The sequence below is a fragment of the Rhinatrema bivittatum genome, chromosome 4 (genome assembly GCF_901001135.1).
Source record: "Rhinatrema bivittatum chromosome 4, aRhiBiv1.1, whole genome shotgun sequence".
NCBI lineage: Eukaryota > Metazoa > Chordata > Amphibia > Gymnophiona > Rhinatrematidae > Rhinatrema > Rhinatrema bivittatum.
Window position 1 is genome coordinate 188,809,924 of NC_042618.1, and position 21,281 is coordinate 188,831,204.

General features: G+C 44.1%; 1 long non-coding RNA gene across 1 annotated transcript; it reads right to left on the reverse strand.

Annotated features, from left to right (window-relative positions):
- Positions 1–1,673: 1,673 nt before the first annotated feature.
- On the reverse strand, positions 1,674–20,400 carry LOC115089478. Its single transcript, XR_003856105.1, has 4 exons — positions 20,264–20,400; positions 17,401–17,643; positions 16,664–16,700; positions 1,674–4,131 (listed from the first exon to the last, which is right to left on the reverse strand). It is a non-coding gene; the product is annotated as an uncharacterized LOC115089478 (long non-coding RNA).
- Between the last annotated feature and the right edge of the window lie 881 nt (positions 20,401–21,281).

Sequence of the window (21,281 nt, forward strand, 5' to 3'; positions counted from 1 at the left end):
GAAATGGGCTTATTAGAAATTCCATCAATTAGGAAAACCCATTTAAAGAAATTAGAAGTTTTTCTATAGTCGGGCCCATGTTGTGCAATTCATTGCTTAGTGCATTGAGAGCAATTAATGATTTAAAACTATTTCACTAGCAGTTGAAAGCCTTCCTAGTTACAGAAGCCTTGGGTAGACCTACATTTATCTTTTTTTTTTTTTTAAGTCCTAAGTGCTCTTTATATACAGTATGGTACTGATGATTTTGGTGGTTTTCTGTTTTTATTAAGTTATATGAACTTTTTTGAGATTGTTTTAATTATGTACCTATTGTGTTGTAACCCGCTTAGTATGACTAGTTTGCTGTAAACAGGCTATAAATGTTATAAAATTAATGAATTAATCAAGCAATTAATTAATTAACCAAGTCTATTCAAATATAGCCGGTTATGTACCAAAAAAATCTTCAAATCCTTGTGGGCCGATCTCCCATACCCCCATAATCTCCAAATCTGTAAAATGCTGTCAGTATAGCTAGGGCCAGTGTACGAGTATTAAAGGCCATAAGTGAAATCCTGGTCTTGTCCCATCTCCACCCCTGAGACTTACCTATTGGCAGAACCTCTCTTTTTTGGTGGCATTGGCCCCTGGGCCTCTTTTCCTTTAGCTACCAGCAGGAAGGGATCTACCTGCAGCTTTGGTCCTTTCTCTCTTTTGCTGGTGCTGGTGGGATGGGCTCTGCCAATGGCTGGTGAGTTTTGCTCCCCCCCCCCCCCCCAGTGGGCTTCACATCTGATTGTAATATGTAGAACTTGTGTAATATATGCCACAATTGTTTAATATTGCTATAAGAATATATTTTTCCTTATTTTTCTTTCTTCATTTTTAGAAGCTTTCTGGATTTGCAAGATTCTGTGTATCTGTTCAGAAAATGAAAATTATAAATAAAATAAGATCTAAACATCTAGAGCAGGGTTGTCCAACTCCAATCCTTGAGGGCTGTAAACTAGTTGAGTTTTCAAGATATCACTAATGAAAATGCATGAGATGGGTTTGCATGCAAATTTATCTCATGCATATTCACTAGGGTTATTCTGAAAACCATATGGAAGACCGGAGCTGGATACCCGAGCCCTAGAAGGAAAGGCAGGATAGGGGAGATATGATAAAAATATTTAAATAACACCAAGGTTTCTGTGCACAGGAAGCGGGTTTCTTTCACTGAAAATGAGGCTGTAGAATGAGGGGTCATGGGACGAGTGTGAAAGGGGGTTGCTTAAGGAGCAATCTAAGGAAATATTTCTTATGGAAAGGGTGGTGGATGTATGGAACATCCTTCTGTGGAGGTGGTGGAGGCAAAAACAGTGTTTGAATTCAAGAAAGCATGGGATAATCACAGAGGATCTCTGACGGAGTGGTAGGGGTAAAGCTGGCGTAGATAGGCTGTATGGCCTCTTTCTGCCGTCACATTTCTCTGTTTCTTTGTTTCTACATACTCACGTCAGGAAAGGCCAAAACATCTTGGAAGGCCCAAGCACTACATCTCTTCCTTGCGCAGCTCAGAAGTTACTTTCTCCACTCTTCTCCTCCTATTCTAAGAAACACATCTCAATACAGAATGAATTACACAGGGGAGGGGGGAAATGGGAAAAGAGATGGTCATATGTCCAGAAAATCACAGGCAGATGTTAATGGCTGGTGCCAAAAACTGCCTCAAACAGTCACATGTTTAATAGTTTTCTGAAAGATTTAGGTGTCAGGGGCCAGCCTGATATAAGGAAGCAGGAAGGTCCAAACGGTGGAGGCAGAGCCCGCAAAAATTCGGTTCCTAGTGCTGGTGAGGCACGTGTTCTCAAGGTTGGGGTCATAGGGCAGCTTGTGACAGTGACCACAGTGGGCAGGAGGATGTTCATGGCAGGTAATGGTATTGCTAAGGTAGGAAGGGGTTAATATCTGCAGGTAATAAAGGACAGCGTCCTGCAGCAAACATTATAGGGTATGAAAGACTGATGTGCATGGACCAGGAGAGAGACCTTGGGGTGATAGTGTCCAGTGATCTGAAGGTAGTGAAACAATGTGCTAAGGCCAGAGGGATGTGGGCTGCATAGACAGAGGCATAACATGCAGGAGGAAGGAGGTGATAATGTCCCTGTACAGATTTTTGGTGAGGCCTCACATGGAGTACTGAGTTCAGTTCCTAGGAAAGGTTAAAGACAGGATGGAAGCGGTCCAGAGAAAGGCAACCAAAATGGTGTGGGGTCTGCACCAGAAGACTTATGAGATGAACTTGAAAGACCTAAATATGGATTTGCTGGAGGAGAGGAGAGACAGGGAAGATATGATACAGTCTTTAAAATACCTGAATGGAATTAATGATACACAAAAATCAAACCTTTACTGATAGAAAGGAAGCTGTAAAACTAGGGGTCATGATATGAAACGCCAAGGAAGAAGACTCAGGAACAATGTCAGGAAATATTTCTTTACGGAAAGGGTGGTGGATGCATGGAATGCCTTTCTGGAAGAGGTGGTGAAGACAAGAATGATAATGGAATTCAAAAGGGCATGGGTCACACACTGAGTATCCCTCGTGGACAGAAAATAGAATATGGAGCAACCTCTGTTAAACCCAAAGTTTACATTTCTATATGGGAATACCTGCATGGAGCAGCAGTTACTTATTACACTTAACAGAAGACATGATGACAACCTGCACGGAGCAGCAATACTACCCTTAACAGGAGGCAGAGGGGGGTAATCCGTATGGAATGGCAGACTTTATCCTGGGCAGATTGGATGGACCATGCTGGCCTTCATTTTCCATCATTAACTATGTTGCTATAGTTACATGAAGTAGCTATGAAAGGCTGACTCTATGGCTGTATTGCAAAAGATCTGGATTCAGATCTGTCTGTTGGGGCCAGTGGGGCTTGGGTGGGAAGACGACTGTGGTAACCCCTGCTGATTAGAAGGAAACTGAAGAATTTGGGGAGACTTTCTCTCCAGCCCTTGGTCAGTGAGGGATCTGGTAGTAGCTAGGATTTGGGGAGGTGGTGCTAGTGAAGAAAATAGTTTAACTCTTTTTAAAATAATTATATCACTAGTTACTTCTTAACTAGTGCATTGATTTAATATGAGGGCAACTTCTGGAGTATGTTATGATGCTTATCTCTTCTCTCAATGTTCATTAATCATAGTACTGGGTATGCATGATGATGAGAACTGAGGGAAGCTGATTGTTTCCTAGAGCTTGTGGAAAGCATGCATTTCACAGCTCACATCTCAGCTCTCCTAAGATTGGTTCCAATACAATTTAGCACATTGTGATCTGCATATGTGCTTATTTTAAGGGTTGGTGCATGGGTATCAAGCCCGCTAGACATCAGCCTCCCTCCCTGAGATTTTGATAATTAAACTGAACAAAGTTCTGCCACTACCACCCCTCCCAGAATGATCCTGTAAAAACACAAAACTGGACATCTTAGGGTTCATATCCAGCAGCCCTTATCTGGCTAAATGCTGACATGAATATTTTCCCTACTTATCTGGCTAAAATGTAACAAGATTACATAGGGACATTCTGGGGGTGTTCCGAGGTGGAGTTAAGTTAGCCAAATAAGTTATCCGGCTAACTCCTATATTCAGCGTTAGCTGAATAACTTATGGATATCCCTGCTTATGTCATAGAGGAGCCCTAAAGTTAATGAACAAACATATCTAGCAAATTGGGTATATTTAGCAGTATGGCTGTGCTGCTGACTATCCCACCAAAGTTAGACAGATAAGTATATTTGACTAACTTTGCAAACCGACCAATGGCTGAATATTATCCCCTATATTTATAAATATAATATGCTTCAGAAACCACGCAAAAGTCTGTGGAAAATCCTCCAGAAACTTGGCTGCCCTGAGAAGTTTGTTTCTATCATCAGCCCTATCTATTAAGGGATGCAGTGGATCCTCTTATCCCTTCTCAGTCTCAAATGGACATTATGGGGTTCATAGTTGGTGGCTCTCAGGTGGTGCAGTCATCGGTCTCGGACTTGTTGTTTGCACATGACAGGCACTAGTATCCCAGTTACTAGAGGACATCCATGTTATTGTAGCTCGGTTCACCCAGGCAGCTAGATGCTTCAGGCTCATCATTAGCTTGAAGAAAAAAAAAGAAAAAGAAATGGAGGTCATATACCAAGCAGCTAGCTTTCTGTAACCTTATATCAAGCTTACATTTTTCATCAAGGTACTCAGCTGAATGTGACTGTCAAATTTTGTTATCTTGAAAGTGTTCCTTCCAGTATCACCAATCTTAATGAGATTGCCAAGCAATGCTCTTAATTTCTTATGTAATCCCATCCTTTGGCAAACTCTGACAGAGAGGTGAAACTGGCCCCTATAATCAAAGGGTACCAGACAGTAGTACTGTCCACTTTGCTTTATGGACATGAATCCTGAATGCTATACTGCAGACAGCTCTGGTAACTCAAGTAATTCCATCTTTGCTCCCTGAGATTCATCTGCAATATAAGGATGGGATCTCCAACAGAGAAGTCATTGAAAAGTGCCAGATTACTAGCATGGAGAAAATGATGGTGAAAGCTCTGCTTTGTTGGGCAGACTGTCATAAGGATAGAGTGAATTTATGGATAAACAAGCAATGGTACAGCTATTTTAAAGGACGGTTATTTACCCTTTCAAAAAATAGTACAAGGAGACACTGCCTGAAACTAACAATTAGCAGATTTAAAACACATTGTAGAATGTACTTTTCACTCAGCGCACAATCAAGCTGTGGAATCTGTTGCCAGAGGACGTGGTCAAGGTGACTAGGTTTGGACAAGCTCCTGGAGGAAAAGTCCATGACGCATTATTAGCGAGATAGCATAAAGAAAGCTATTGCTATCCATGGTTATGAGTAACAAGAAATAGATCTACTTGTGATCTGCTGGGTACTCGTGACCTGGGTTGCTCACTGTCGGAGACAGGATGCTGGGCTCTGGACCTTTGGTCTGACCCAACATGGTATTTTTTAATGCTTATTTATTTTTAAATTTATAGCCTGCTTATCTATAATACTAGGCATGCTGTTCTTATGAAGGACATCAGAATCCCTAAACTTATGCTCTATGGTCAATTGAAAAGTGGGTACAGATCACAGGGAAGAAAATACCTTAGATTCAAGGACACCCTTAGGTATAACCTTGAAATCTGCGACTCTGTGTATTATAAAGAAACTGAACCCTACTGGGCCATAAATGTCCCCAAAGTGCACATAGATCATTTTTATTTTACCATCTCACATTTATTTCTCAACTCACGAGATATGGGAATTAATTTGGGGAAACATAAACACCCAAAATAAAGCAAGCAATGTTTTTTTTTTGTTTGTTTTTTTTTAAATCTCTTCTCCTTCTTCCTACACTTAGAGATGCCACTTCTTTTTTTTCATTTGTTTGTTTTTTTGTCTTTCAGAAGTGTGCATAACATTTTTTCCCCTTTGATCAGGAGCGATGCAAGAGAGAAGGGAAAGCGATGAATGCCAGATCTCTGAAGCTCACCTCTGCCAAGACTGATCAGGATTTGGAGAGGATTAACACTGCCTGGATTTCCCCACCCCCATCCTATCCCCCTGGGAAATACACCAAGAAGATGGCCTTGAGTCTGACTTGGATCGGGCTCCTCTGGGCACTGCTATTCCTGCTTTGCACCTCTGACTCCTGCATGGGCTTCTTCCTGCTCCCCTGGCTTCTGGACGCACAGCTGGACATATCCTTTGGATTTTTCCAATGCTGCTCCTACCCGGAGTGTGACAAAAGCTGTCATACCACGATGACGGTGAAGCAGTGTGGCTGCTGTGCAACCTTCACCCGCTATCCCCAACAGAGCTGCGCAGTGGTGAGAGGCCTGGGCTGCGGGCTTCTCTTTCTGGTGGCGCTCAGGGTCTGCCACATGTCTGAGCTAGTTTCCTGCACCATGGGTAGGGTGGACAGAAGCATGCAGTTTCTGGGAGGTTAGTTGCACCCACAGAGCAAAAATGTGGGTATAGCTTTCACCATACCCACATTGTTGCTCTGTCTCTCACTCTCTCCCACCCTACATCAATCCAATGCTCACTTTACTGAACCTTCTTGGGAGGGCTCTAATTCAGCAGCAGATATCTCTTGGTGACTCATTAGGTCTGGAACTGGGCCAAGCTGGTTTGCAGGTGCAAGGCAGACTGGGGCACTCTTAGCTTGGCTAAAGTTTGTTGCTCGAATGGAGCTGTTACCCCTACTTTGTAGCAAACGTTCCAGGGGCTTCCATTGACTTTGGTTATTTTTTTTTCCCTGCTCCATAAATAATAGTGTGGACATAATGTACTTCCAAAGTTGGGTCATTCACTATTTTTTATTTTTATTTATTTAAAATCTTTTCTATACCGTCGCTAAGTTAAATACCATCGCAACGGTTTACATGTAGGCACATATTTAATGTAGGTAAAAGTGTACTATAGTACATTCTAACAGGTGCCGTCAAAGGTTCGGTTATAATATATCATTAGACATAGTCATTTAGCGAAGTAGTTCATGACCAATTGTAACAAGGTACTTACACAGGTAGTTTTATCACACGCCGAGGTAGATTTTAAAAACATACGCGCGCTCGTACTTTTGTTCGCGCACCAGGCGCGAACAAACGTACGCTGGATTTTATAAGATACGCGCGTATCTTATAAAATCCTGGGTTGGCGCGCGCAAGGGGGTGCACATTTGTGCAATTTGCGCGCGCAGAGCCCTACGCGTGCTGCCCGTTCCCTCCGAGGCCGCTCCGAAATCGGAGCGGCCTCGGAGGGAACTTTTTTTCTACCCCCCCCCCCCCCCCCGCACCTTCCCTTCCCTTCCCCTACCTAACCCACCCCCCCGGCCCTATCTAGACCCCCCCCCCCCCCCACCTTTATCGGAGAAGTTATTACTGCCTCTGGTGCGGCAGGCCCCGACACAGGCCGCTGTGTCGGGGCACTCGGCCATGCCCCTGGACTGCCCACATGCCCCAGACATGCCCCAGATCCCTAACCGCGCCTCCTGGCCACGCCCCCGACTGCCCCTTTTTGCAAGCCCCGGGACTTACGCGCGTCCCGGGGCTTGCGCGCGCTGCCGAGCCTATGCAAAATAGGCTCGGCGTGCGCAGGGGGGGTTTGGGGTAGGTTTTCGGGGGGTACGCGCGTATCCCTTTGAAAATCTACCCCTTAGTATTATAGTTGTACTTATTGTGGTGTAACATTCATAGATTAATCTAAAGTACAGTCCTAAGTACTGTGTGTCGGTGCTCCCCTGCCTTTTCCTGAATAAATTTCTATTCTCCCATCTCTTTGTAAAATGCTTGTTTAAAGAGCCATGTTTTTACTCTATTTTTGGTTTGTTTTTATTAATTTGAGGTGCTATTATTACTGCCTCAAAGTTTAGATTCATGGAATTTTCTTTTTCCTTTGAAAAGCTATATAATGTATTATTCAAAAAGGTTTGTTGCTGTTTTCCTTCCAGGAAAGATAGGATACTTTGGAGGTTATGACATCTTTTATTTAACATTAGGAATTGAGGCTTCCTAGACACCTGAGAAGGTGTCTTTTGGAGAGACTTCTGAAGAAGAGACCTATGAGACCTCAAAAGCTAATATACAGTAACAATATGCATAATTTATTTTGGTTGGTTCAATAAAAGAAAGCTTATACTTTACTGGATACTTTGGAGTGTGATATAACTAAATCAGGGTTACCACATTTTCCAGAACTGAAAACAAAGATGTTTGACGAGCAGTCATTGTGGAGCCTTACTGAAGCTTGGGTAGCAGGGCTGTAGGTAAGAGAGTGTGAATGGTGCGGTAGCACAGGGCACATCTTTGCGAGGGGGGCAGACTGAAGGGTCAGATGATAGGCAGTGGCAGAACTATTATCGCTGCCCACTTGGGGAAAGGGTTGGCTTGGGGTGGGGTGATGGGGGGTACTTCCTGCTGTTTCAACACAGAGCGCTAAATTCTCTAGCAATGACTTTGCCGTGGGCGTGTGGGAGGAAAGAAGGCTGGGCATCATTCCCCATGCCAGCAGTGGTGGAAGTGCTGCTCAGATGGTAGAAATGAATGAGAAGACTTTGGAGTGGTGCCTCCGTAATTGTATTTTTAATTTTAATTTTTTCCTTTACATCTTTGCATTGGCAGCTCAAGACAAGTTACGTTCACGTACAATAAGACTTAAAATCTAGGGGGGGGCCTATTTACTAAACATTTTCTCCTATTTTGTTTCTATGAGGAAAACGTTTATTAAGTAGGACCCTAAAGTTGGGTCGCAAGGCTACTCCTGAACTCCTGGCAGGAGGGGGAGCACAAGGTAACAGCGCACTGCAATAAAAGTCAGAACAGACCAAATCTGAGGTCAAACTGGGGTCATGGCTCAGAATGGGACCTTTATAACATAAAGGTGCTTTCTTGTGGGACAGTAAACAGAGAGACCAAAACCAGGACTGTCCCACTAAACCTAATGCGGAGTTAATTCTAAACTCTGTCCACATATCACTCCCACTTAACGACTCATTTCTTCCAATCATCTTTTCCATAGTCGCCCTAGCTGATCTCCCTCCCAGTGCATGTTATTTTTCCTATTCTGTTAATGACTTTGTTTGCTTACCTTGATTTACTGGGTCTTTTATTTTCAGTGCGGCTCCCTGGGGAGGATGCCTTATGTATAAATAAATATATGGTATAAACTGAATCCCTTTTCAGAAATTCAATTACAGCACTTGCTTGTAAAGAATGCTGTTGGTGAGGACAGAAGAACACAAATAAAGCTCAGAAATCAAGGTTAGAAAATAAATATTAGTTAGAATTTTGCTTTTAATGGTAGAAAATTATAGGGAAAGGCGGTCTAAGTACTCAGTAGGGCTTAGCTCACACTTCAGCTTTCACTTTAGCCACCTAAGCTAATCCCTCACCTCATACAGCTGGACAAGCCAGTACGCGACGAGAGCCACCAGGCCATGGTGACAGTGGAGCAGCGCGGCTGCTATGCATCCTTCACTGCCATCCCCAGCGCCAAGTGGCGGATTGGCACAGTGGTGACGGGCATGGGCCGCAGGCTCATCCTCCTGGTGGTTTCTTGCATGGCCGAGCTCGTCTCCCGCACTGTGGGTACTGTAGGGTGGTCAGAAGCATCCAGTTCCTGGCAGGTTATGTGTGTGTGTGTGTGTGTGTGTCTCTCTCTCCCTCTCTCCCTCCTTACAGCAATCCGTTGCTCGCTTTACTGAATCTTCTTGGCAGGGCTTTGATTCAGCAGCAAATAATCTCTTGGAATTAGGCCAAGCTGGTTTGCAGGTACACGGAAGGCTTGGCCACCCTTAGATCGGCCAAAGGAGGCAGATGTATGTTGCTGGACAGGGAGGAGGCTACAATTAAAGATGTTATAATTGTTTGCTTTGATGCAAAACGTTTCAGGGGATTTCACTGACTTTGGTTATTTTTTTCCCTGCTCCTTGAACATAATTTACTTCCAAACTTCGGCCATTTACTGTTTTGGGTCTGATTTATTAATTTGAGGTGTTATTATTACTATTTTGATTTTTAAACTATCAGAGAGCTTCAAAGTTTAGGTACATGGAATTTCCTTTTTCCTTTGAAAAGCTATATTATTCAAAAAAGTTTTTGCTATTTTCCTCCCAGGAAAGGCAGACTACTATGGAGGTTATGACATTTTTTATTTAACATTAGGAGTTTAGGCTTCCTGTACATTTATGTAGGGATCTATAGCAGCTTGGTTTGTTCTGTTTTCCTAGTAGGAGGTATATTGCTGCTTTAGGGCCTGGTGTAATATTTGCAGTATTGCCTTTTCATACAGGCAAATATAGAACAGTGCACTTGGCCGAGCGCACCATTAGCCCCCATTTGGTTGCGCGGTTTTTGATGTGCTATTATTACCCGTTATACAAGTAAGGGGTAATAGCGCGTGGAAAACGCGCGGCCAACTCCCCCGAAACTAATAGCGCTCATCACATGCAAATGCATGTTGATGAGCCTATTAGATATTCACCAGCAATACAGAAAGTAAAATTGCAGCCAAGCCGCACATTTTACTCTCAGAAATTAACTCCTTCAGACAGCACCGGGCAAGTGTACAGAAAAGCAGAAAAAACTGCTTTTCTGTACAACCTCCGACTTAATATCATAACGATATTAAGTCGGAGGGCCCCCCCCCCAAAAAAAAAAAGATTTGCCCGCAGGTTGGAAAACGGACGCTCAAGTTTGCCGGCATCCATGTTCCAAACTCGGGGCTGTCAGCAGGTTCGACAACCGACACCGGTAAAATTAAGCGTCGGCTGTCAGACCCTCTGACAGCTGCCGCTTCCACCAATAACTTATAAGGAGGAGCTAGGGACGCACTAGTGTCCCTAGCGCCTTCTTGTTAGCACGGGCCCTAATTTAAATACTGAATTGCGCGCCCAGGAGAGCGGGTGCTCGCCTCGGAGCGCCGGCTCTCCCATGCAGTTTACTGTATGGGCCTGATAGGTAGGGCTGTCACTATTTGAATGTTGGCAGTTTCTACTGTTTTGGTAAGGGATGTTTACTATATCGGAATTGTAATTCGGTTTACTTGTGACTTTCTGAGGACCAACTCATACCCAATACATATTACAATAGGCCTTTTTATGCAGAGTGGAGTAATGTTAACTCACATTTTTGGGGCTAATATAAGTCTATGGGGCTGAATCTGGAGTTTGAGGTATAGGGGGGGTCCTGTACTCAGGATTTATGTGCAGAAGTCATGATTTATGCAGAAATCATGTTTTCAGCACAGAAAAATGTTTTATGCACATAAATCAGGTTTTATGCATGCCATGCATATTTCTGTGTCTTCATTTTTGGGTTAGTGCACTTTTTTTTAAAGATCTCAATGCATTAGCAGACCATTAGTTTTCAGCATCGGGAGTTAACTTTTTTTTAGTGCATGAGTAAATAAATGTGCACTGAAGCTCAGTGCGCATTTTTTTATCCACATCTTATTATACTTTTGACTCATTAGAATGTCCTGTCAATCAGCATCGATCCTAGATACACTGACAATGTTACAAACAGTTGTGTTTTCAGGGGGCCCATTCATTACTAGCTATCAGGTCAATACAGTAAAGTGCGGCCGCGGTTACCCTGCTTCTAACCCGCCTTTTACTCACAATTTGGCCGCGTTAGCCCAACCCGCGATTCACTATCCCCTTTAACCCATTCTTACCGCCTCTTTAAATTAACGAGTAACCCCTTCCGCCCGCGGCATGTATATGAGATGTAAACCATCGAATTAGCTATTCCCCCCCATACAGTAACGCGCGCCCAGACTATCGCCTTTTTAACCTGCAGTTTAGTCGCGCGTTTAACCTGCTAATTTACCGCCTACCCCTACCCCTGCGTTAGAGGCAGGGGTAAGGGTAGGCGGCAAACTTTCCCCCAAAAGGAAACCTAAAAACCTAAAATCCCCTTCTCCCGAAGCGACTCGACATGTTACCAACTAACTTCTTGTTGCTTTTTCAGCCCTTTCAGCCTTCTCTGCCGTCCTCCGGAGGGGGGCAGCCGGCGGCTTCCAGCGGCTTCCAGCGGTCCCCGCGCAGGTCCCGGTTCTCCTGGCTCAGCCGCTCCAGCTGCACCTCCAGCTCCTTGATGCGCCGCCGCTGTGTCTCCAATAACTTCTGCTGGCTCCAGCAGGTACTCCGCGGCGCGGTTCGGGCTCTCGGCTCCAATGGCTAGAGCCAGCGAAGCGCATGACGTCACGGCACGAGCGAAGCGAAGCGTACTTTCATTGGCTTGAGCGCCCAAATTGACGGGCGCTCAAGCCAATGAAAGCACATGGACAGGCTTCCTCTCCTTCACAGACACATTATGTGTGTGTGTGTGTGTGCCTGTGAGAGCCTATATGTGACACATGGGCTCTCACAGGTACACAAATATACACACAGGCTCTCACACAGACACATACATGCACACACACAGGCTCTCACACAGACACATACACGCACACACATAGGCTCTCACTCAGACACATACACGCACACACATAGGCTCTCACTCAGACACATTCACAAACACACAGGCTCTCACACAGACACATTCACAAGCACACAGGCTCTCACACAGACATACACACATGCACAAACACATAGGCTCTCAGACACACACAAGCACTAACACAGAAATGCTCTCAGTCACTCACACACATACACACATGGCCTCCTGATATCTTTGGGCCTCGTGGGGCTCCTGATGTCTTGGGGCCATCCCCGCGGACCTTCCCGTGTGCCGGGGAGAGTGGAAGCTGTGCCCGCACACGGGCGCGCACATACCCGCAACCGGAAGATGTGCCTCATCGACGGCCGGTGGCGGCTTGAAGCTTTTCTTCTTCTTCGGCTGCCAGCAGCTCTGCGGTCTCTCCCGCCCCCCGGGTGCGCTGCCCTGTGCATATGCAGGGTAGTCACAGCCAGTCTCATCAGGCTTGGTGAACATCATTTACAGAAGGAGGCCGCAATGAAAGATGCTGTAATTGAGGGGAATACATGTGCATGTATTGGACACAGAAAGGGCTTGAATTTGCACACGTTTGAAACAAGTTTGGTGCTAGTGCCCACACGTCTCAAACTTGTGCTACTTCTCAACCCCTTTCTGTATTTAGATTTGAGGGGAGAAAGAATTAAGCCAAGCTCTTAAAGACAATACATTAAAGCCTGTGAGAGTTTGGGGAAATCTGCTTTAAGGATCTCTAAAGCTCAAGTGACCCCCAAGAAAACTTAATTAATATGATTGAAGAAATTCAAAGTGGGAAAAGTCAGGACATGAAGACAGAACTGTAGCCCAGGCCGTTTAGCACCTATGGCCAAGTGAAGAAATGTGCCTTCATCCTGTACACAGCACACACCACACACCACAAGCTGGGAGACCATGAAATGTTTTGTGGGTTTTTAAAATGTAAAACATTTCACTGTTATTTGTAGCCTATAAGTAGATGCAAGTGTGACCTAGGTCCCAAACTTGTGGCCCTTAGATAGGTGTGAATGTGATCCTTAACCTCTACCCTGTTAAGCATTAGGGAGTGCAAAGGAAGTGTATTTAATCCATAATTATGTCTTGCCTTTTTTGCTTATTTTGAATTATATGCATTTTGATTATATTAAACTAATTAGGTTCTAGATCTCATTAACAGCAAAGCAAACTACTTCCACTACCAGACACATTACGATGCATCACAAAACTGCTATAAACACTCAGAACCTTTACAGGAAATTTGTCAATTCATCACAGCGCTAATACCCAGGACTCACACAGCAACAGATTTACTGAAGAGCCTTCAGTCCTGTTTGTTAACACCCTTTGCAGAATAAGCTCCACTCCCTACAAAGCTAGCTAGCCCACTTGCCCAATTCACTGCTTAGTTTCTCATTATGGGGTAGATTTTAAAACATGGACGCGCCGATTTTATAGCACGTGAGCGCTGGCACGCGCATGTTATAAAATCCGTTGGCTGCGTGTACTTGTGCGCCGGATTTTAAAATCCATGCGCACATATGCGGGCGGTGCCCTTTAGGGGGCCGAATTTTGCATTGATACGCGTGGCGACGCAATCGGGCCTCCCCCAGTTCCCTCCCAGTCCGCTCCAATTAAGAAGCAGACTGGGAGGGAACTTCCCTGCCTAACATTCCTTCCCTTTCCCCTCTCCACCCCGACCCCTAAATCAAGCCTAACTAACCCTTTTGTTTTTGTAACTTACCTGCTCTGATGAGCAGAAGTAAGTTACGTGCACCGGCCGGCTGCTGGCATGCGCTGGCCCGGGACAGCGGCTAATGGCCGCTGTCCCAGCTGGCCTCCGTTCCACTCCGCCCCGCCTCTCCCCATCTAGACCACGCCCCCAGCCTGCCCCTTTTTCAGGGCCTGCCGCTTGTACGCAAAAGTGCCGATTTTTATGCGTGCGGCCATTTAAAAATTTGGCCTTATATTTCTACATTTGCAACAACTGCAATGTCTTTGTATAATTCTCCACAGCTGATTAGTTTTCTAACCCGGTCTTTTTATGAATGGATCGGCACTTATCCCACTTCTGATGACTCTTTGCCAGGCCCAATTTCATTTCCAGTGCATGCTTTCTGTACATGAACTCTCCAACCCTTTTTCCACCCAGCCACTTCTCTGCAAACGGCTGTATCTGAGGACATTTGAGTTGTGGTCACGCTGAGATTCAGAGCGGATTGGTGGTAGAAGGGGGTGCATCAACATTCTCTCTTCCACTCCCTCCTCCCCACTCTCTCACATACATATTCTCTCTCTGTCATCTTCTCCAGGGATGATCCCAGAACTTTATTCTCTATCCCCAAGCCCTACCCCAGCACTCTCCCCCTTTCCTAATCCCAAGACAGCCTCCGGTACTTGTCTCTTCTCTAGGAATAGGCACAGGTTCACAGAATCACACTCAGCAGAGAATAGCACTTTGCTTCCTACCCCACCCTCTACACTACCAGGAAGCTAGCAGGGGAGGGGAGGAACAGGATGAAGCAGAGGATGTAGCAAACAGAGTAAAGAGCCACTCTGCTCCCTGATCCATCCCCTCCCCTTGATACTTGGAGTACTATTTACTTTCTATTATGCTGAATGCAAGGGAAATACTGTTAGATAACTTCCTCCAACCGTACCGTTCTTCAATAAAGGCCCAGGGTTTTTCACAGCATTAACATTCTTATTTATGTTCTTATGAAATGGTGCAAATGAGAAGGTAATTTACTTTCACTGATTTTTTTTGTTTGTTTTGTTAAAACTGATAATAGATGTAATCTACAAGGATGATTCCTAATCAGAGAGAAGTCATTCTCTCTTCTTATAACTCATTCATGCAAATAAAGTGTGTATGCTGGAAAATACCACTGCTGGCTTCATTTAATAATCGAATCAAAATTTTAAAAGGGAACATTTCCCAAAAAAATCCTGATAAAAAAATGAAGAAAAAGCAGATGGAAGCCTAGAAAATATTGGTTCTTAGTGTGAGTGCTTGCTATACACATGTTTTAATATATTGTTTAAACAGCACTCTCAGTTCACACAATCCTGGGTTACATCATTGGTGTGGTTGTGATCATTCCTTCTCCAGAAAGCTTGCAACTCAAGCGTAAGCACAGTGGAGGTTAAGTGGTGTGCTTAAGGTCACACAGTGAATGTGGAATAAGGGAATTGAACTGAGGTCTCCAGGTTTGCAATGCTGTACTTTAACTGTGATTCTACTCTGCCAATATACTTTTCAAATCCTGATGGATCAGCAGGTGCTTGTACAAAGATGTGATTTGATAATAGCACTTATTTTTATAGTGCAGAATTTATCGTCTCCTCATCTAATGCAGAATGCAACAATACTTTAACCTTCTTTGCTGAGACCACAGAAAGACCGAAAATAATCATTAAGACTTCCTTCTTTGATCAGTTGCTTCCACCCGTTACTTTTTCCCCCATCTCTTTCAGGAGCCACACTCATCATTACAGAAGAAGGAGAGTACTTCATCTAAATCACACTTCCAAAAAAATGGAAAGTATAGATGGGATTTGGCTTTATGAGATGTCTAAGTGACAAAGCAACAGGGAAAGCTAACATAATGCTTGGTTTCATAAGCAGAGGGATATGATAGAGGTGTTTAAAATCATGAGAGGTCTAGAACGGGTAGATGTGAATCAGTTATTTACGCTTTCGGATAATAGAAAGACTAGAAGGTACTCCATGAAGTTAGAATGTGGCCATTTAAAACTTATCGGAGAAAGTTTTTTTTTACTCAGTGCACAATTAAACTCTGGAATTTGTTGCCAGAGGATGTGGTTAGTGCAGTTAGTATAGCTGTGTTTAGAAAAGGATTGGATAAGATCTTGGAGGAGAAGTCCATTACCTGCTATTAATTAAGTTGACTTAGAAAATAGCCACTGCTATTACTAGCAACAGTAACATGGAATAGACTTAGGGGTAGATTTTTTTAAAAAGCGCGATTGCGTACTTTTGTTTGCGCAAGGCTGCCGATTTTGGGCAGCTGGCGCGCGCCGAGCCGTGCAGCCTGTCACCGTTCCCTCCAAGGCCGCTCCGAAATCGGAGCGGCCTTGGAGGGAACTCTCTTTCGCCCTCCCCTCACCTTCCCCTCCCTTCCTCTACCTAACCCACCCCCCCGGCCCTATCTAAACCCCCCCTTACCTTTGTCCGTAGATTTACGCCTGCGAGAAGCAGACGTAAATCTACGCGTGCCAGTGGACTGTTGGCGCGCCGTGCTCCGACCCGGGGGCTGGTCCGAAGGCCTGGACCACGCCCCCGGGCCGGCGCCATGCCCACGGGCCCGCCCCCGACACGCCCCCTTCTGAAAACCCCGGGACCTACGCGCGTCCCAGGGCTCTGCGCGCGCCGGCGGCCTATGGAAAATAGGCGCACCGGCGCGCAAGGCCCTGCTCGCGTAAATCCGGGCGGATTTACGCGAGCAGGGCTTTTAAAATCCACCCTTTAGTCTTTGGGTACTTGCCAGGTTCGTATGACCTGGATTGGCCACTGTTGGAAACAGGATGCTGGACTTGATGGACCCTTGGTCTGACCCAGTATGGCATGTTCTTATGTTCTTATCAGTAGGAAAAAAAGGAGGTAATGCTGTCCTTGTATTGCTCATTAATGAATCCTCACCTTGAGTACTATGTTCAGTTCTGGAGGCCAGGCCTTCCTGAGGACAGAGAAAGGCTATTAAAATGGTACAGGGCCTGCAACACACACCCGAGAAAGAGAGAAACAAACAAGGGATTAATAAAGCAAGCATAATCTAGCGATACTGCAAGACACAGGATAGCTGGGTTACAACCAACAGGCTAAAACTTCCTAGAAACCAATTGGGTTAATGCTGACAGGTTGGTGGTGGATGTGTACTGTCCAGCAAAGTCACAGGGACCTATCAGCCTCACTAGTTTTCAGGACATAACCTCACTAGTCTCTCGCTGAAAAATATCTGATTCATCTTTTATATTCTTTCACCTCATTTCTATATCAATGAGATGAATCAGGTATTTTTCAGCAAGAGACATGTCGGAAAAGAGCAGAAGTAGATGCAAAGACCTTCTGAAATTATGAGGACACCATGAGATCCATATTCAGCCACTGGCCATATTGAAAGGTTAGCAGGATAAACTCCGAATATCAGAGTTAGCTAGTTAGATTATCCAGCTAACCTAACTCCTCCCAGAAACGAACCCAGAATGCTCCTAAGTTATTCAGCTAAATTTTAGTCTGATAATGAGATATTTAACCAAGGTTTAGCCAGTAAAATCAGTAATCTGGCTAAATGCCTCTGAATATGGACCGCCATATAGACAGAATTGGATTCAATGTCTCTTACAGTACTGATTAGATTCTTTAAAATATCAGCTTACCTTTTTTCATGACTGTTGCTTCCACTTTTGGTCTTATTCCTGGGTCTGCTTTAACATCTTTCAGTATATTCTATATAAGTTTCATAGAACTGTTGAAGTCAAGGCAAGACCTGGAAGGCCAAGAAAAAACTGGGCAGATCTGCAAAACAGAACTTGTGGCTGATAACCACATATGACCTGATGAAAGGTTTAGCTGTCACTGGAGTAGCTGTCCACGGGTTCACAGTACAGTGCTTCAATGATCTGCATGGGAGAGTTGTCAGAAGGAAACCTTTTCTATTATCTGATAACAACAGTCATAGTCTACAGTAAGCAAAATAAAACCTTGATAAGCCTGAAACTTTTTTAGAACAAAGTGTTTTGGACTGATGAAATGAAAATTGAACTGTTCCGCCACGCCACACATGATTCAACAGTAACTTTCATTTCTAAATGTTTCTGACAGTTAAAATTGTGAGCTAGAAGTGTTTAGAGATTATTTTTTTAAATAGTTTTCTCTTGCTTTGTTAGCGTGAATTATCTTCATTTCAAATGCTCAGACAGCTGCATAAAGGAGCCCATGGTTGTTGAAAGCAGAAAAAATAACAATCACCACCTGAGAGGTTAGAAGGGTAATAGGATTTGTTCAACAGAAGGAATTATCCTCACATAACTGAAAGCCTAACAAGTCAATCAACTTTTTCGACCTTATTAACAACTTTTTAAGAAAGCAGTTTTAAATCAACTGGAAGGATGTCAAAAAGTTTGCACATCATATTCACTGTTATTATTTTCAATCTGTTAAAATCAGCAAATAAAGAGTAATTTAGCATTAGAAATTGCAGAAAGATGTAGTTTAACTTTGCACCATGTAGGGGTTGAGTCTGCTTCTGTTCACTTACAGGCCAATTCAGAAAAACGCGCGGGAGAGCGGGCGAGCACACAGGCCACTCTCCTGGGCGCGTGATTCAGGAGGGTGGCCTATGCAAATTAGGGCCCGCGATAAAAGGAGGCGCTAGGGACTCTAGTGCGTCCCTAGTGCCTCCTTTTTGACAGGAGCGACGGCTGTCAGCGGGTTTGACAGCCGATGACCCCTCCGTCAGTCATGAGAAGGCTGGTAGGTCTGAAGGAAAGACAAGCCCACAGGGCCATGGTGGAGCTCATCCCACCATGGCCCGAAGTGAAGAAGCGGATGGATGGGGCCGTGCAAAGAACCTGGAGAAAGGAGGCCGTGTGAATGTGTGTGTGTGTGTGTGAGAGAGAGAGAGAGAGAACCTGTGTGCATGTGTCTGTGTCAGAGCTTGTGTGTGTGTTGGTGTGAGAGCTTGAATGTGTTTCTGTGTCAGAGCTTGTGTTCATGTGTATGTGTATGTGTCTATGTCAGAGCTTGTGTTCATGTGTATTATATATGTCTGTGTGAGAGCCTATGTATGAGTGCCTGTGTGCATGTGTGTGTGTACCTATGAGAGCCTCTGTGATACAGAGAGGCTCTCACAGGCATGCACACACGCACAATGTGTTTGTGAGGGAGAGAGAGGGAGTAAATGTGAGAGCTTAGGCATGTATATGAGCGATGGAATGTGTGAGAGAATGAATGAATGTGTGAGTGTGAGTGAGTGTGTGTGTGTGTGTGAAGATAAAGTTTGTGTGACCCTACTTCCCCCAATGCATAACAATATCAGGGTGACTGGAAATCAAAAGATCCCAGGTATGAAGAGCAGGAGATTTTTAAATCCTTTTTAATTTTAATTATTGGGTGTAATTTGATATTTGTGCTGTATGAATATTTTATTGATTTTTGGGGAAATATTAGAACATTTTAATTATTGGAATTTTTTTATTCATCTGATGTTTTGAAATATTTTATTAGTGTTTGGGAAATTTTGGATATTCTATTTGTTAACTGGTTTGAAATATTTATTATTTTTATGACTATGATTTTACTATTATGATTGATGATTTCTTGATTTTATTAATGTTTTATGAAGAATGGTAATGTTTCTGTTTTTACATTGTTACTCTGCTTATTGAGGCTGGCTTGTTATGGGTCCCAGTTCAGTTCTTCTCTGCATGCTTCTATTTACACTTTCTGGTCTCTTTAGTCTGTATTTGGTCAGGGTCAGTCTGTGTTCTCCATGTGTGACCGAGGTGAGGTATTCTGCTACCATATAATTTATCTGTATGGATCTTATAGCAGTCTGATTTCTTCTGTTTTCCTATTAGAAGGTTTATTGGTGTTATACCGTAGGTCTTGGTGTATGTACAGTGTTGTCTTTTAATAGATAAGGTTGTTACTGTTTGAGTGCTGGCAGTTAGGGTTCTTTTGTATGGGAGGTTTACTATATTGTAATGGTAATTCCATTTATTCATGGCTTTCAGAGGGCCAAGCCCACACCCAGCACACATTACAGAAAGTCTAATTCCATCAGAATTCCAAGGCTCTTTTTTTGCAGTGTTTTCTAGTTCACACCACAGCAGTGCATGCAAATATAATATGCATTCTGTAAGTGATAGTTTTGCCTTAGAAGACTGTACTTTTGAATGTGGTTTTTTTCATGTAAAAATCTATTATAAATCCATAATTGAATTGTGTGTGTGTGTGTGTGTGCATTTGTAGAGGGTGTGTGTTTGTGCAAGGCTATAAGTTTTGCCTAGAGTACCTAATACCTTTCCTTTGACCATGGGTTCCGTTTGGGGGAGGGTGTCAAATTTTAAAAATAAGATTGCTGGAGGGAGCTGGGCTTTTTTTGATGGGTCCAGGACAGAGACTGAATGAATGGGGGGGGGGGGGGAGGGAGCACAGTAATTGAGTTCGCACAGGGCAGCAAAAAGCTAGCACGCCAGGGTATCTTATGTGTAAAAGGATCCCTTTCCCAAATTGTACCTGAGGACCCAGCTGAACTCCAGATCCTCAAAAGCCGAGTCAGTGTCCTGTGTCCCGGGGTTAAGACTCCAGTGGGGATCACCAGATGTCTCGAAACGTCTTCCTCTGGCTCCTCTCTGAACACTGCTGGTTGGACCTCTTGGAGGGAAGATTTCTCTGCTGGGGAAAAAAAACAGCCCTTCAATTTCTTCAACCTTAGGATAAGGAAGGGTAACTTCCAACGTCCTCCCCGACTCAGGAAAAATACCAAAAATAGAATCCTCATAAATCTCCCAGGAAAAGAACTCTCTCTCTCTCAGTTTCTATTGTGGCGAGTCACTGCCAACCCTCCTTAATGGGCAGGAGAAGCTCAGCAGGTCTTCTCTACCTTGGCTTCCAGAAGCAGGGCCTGTCCCTCCTCCAGCCAGGACCAGGGATTCAGAAAAGGAGAAAACTTCTAAAAAAAAAAAAAAAATTGACTTCAAACAGTTCCCAAAAAATATGAGGAAAACCCTCCCAGACAGGGAGAACCTCACTCCTTTTCAAAGGTCTCAGAAGCCTTGAGTCCCAAAACAAAAAAAGACTGCAACAGCTCCTCAAACTCCAACCAAAAATGGCACACACTGTACTCACTCTACTCCCTCTCTTTCTTCTGCACACAGGAGCTCACCACTCCAACAAGTCTCAGAGGAGGTGCTGTTCAGCATGGTACACCTCTCTCCTAACTCACTAACCTCAGGATTTGAACTAGGGCCATCTAGTAGGGGTGTGCATTTGTTTTGAACTTATATGTAAAACGCTACTTTTTTTTTTTTTTTAACTTAAAAAAGTGATGAGGCGAAAACGATCGGATTTCCAACTTATTCAACATAGCTATGTTGAACAAGTTGGAAATCGCGATCGTTGATCCTAAATAAAATTTTAAACCCCTCACCCTCCTTAATCCCCCCCAAGACTTACCAAAACTCCCTGGTGGTCCAGCGGGGAGTCAGGAAGCCATTCCTCTATTCCTTTGCGAGGAGCACGTGACGTCCGCGTC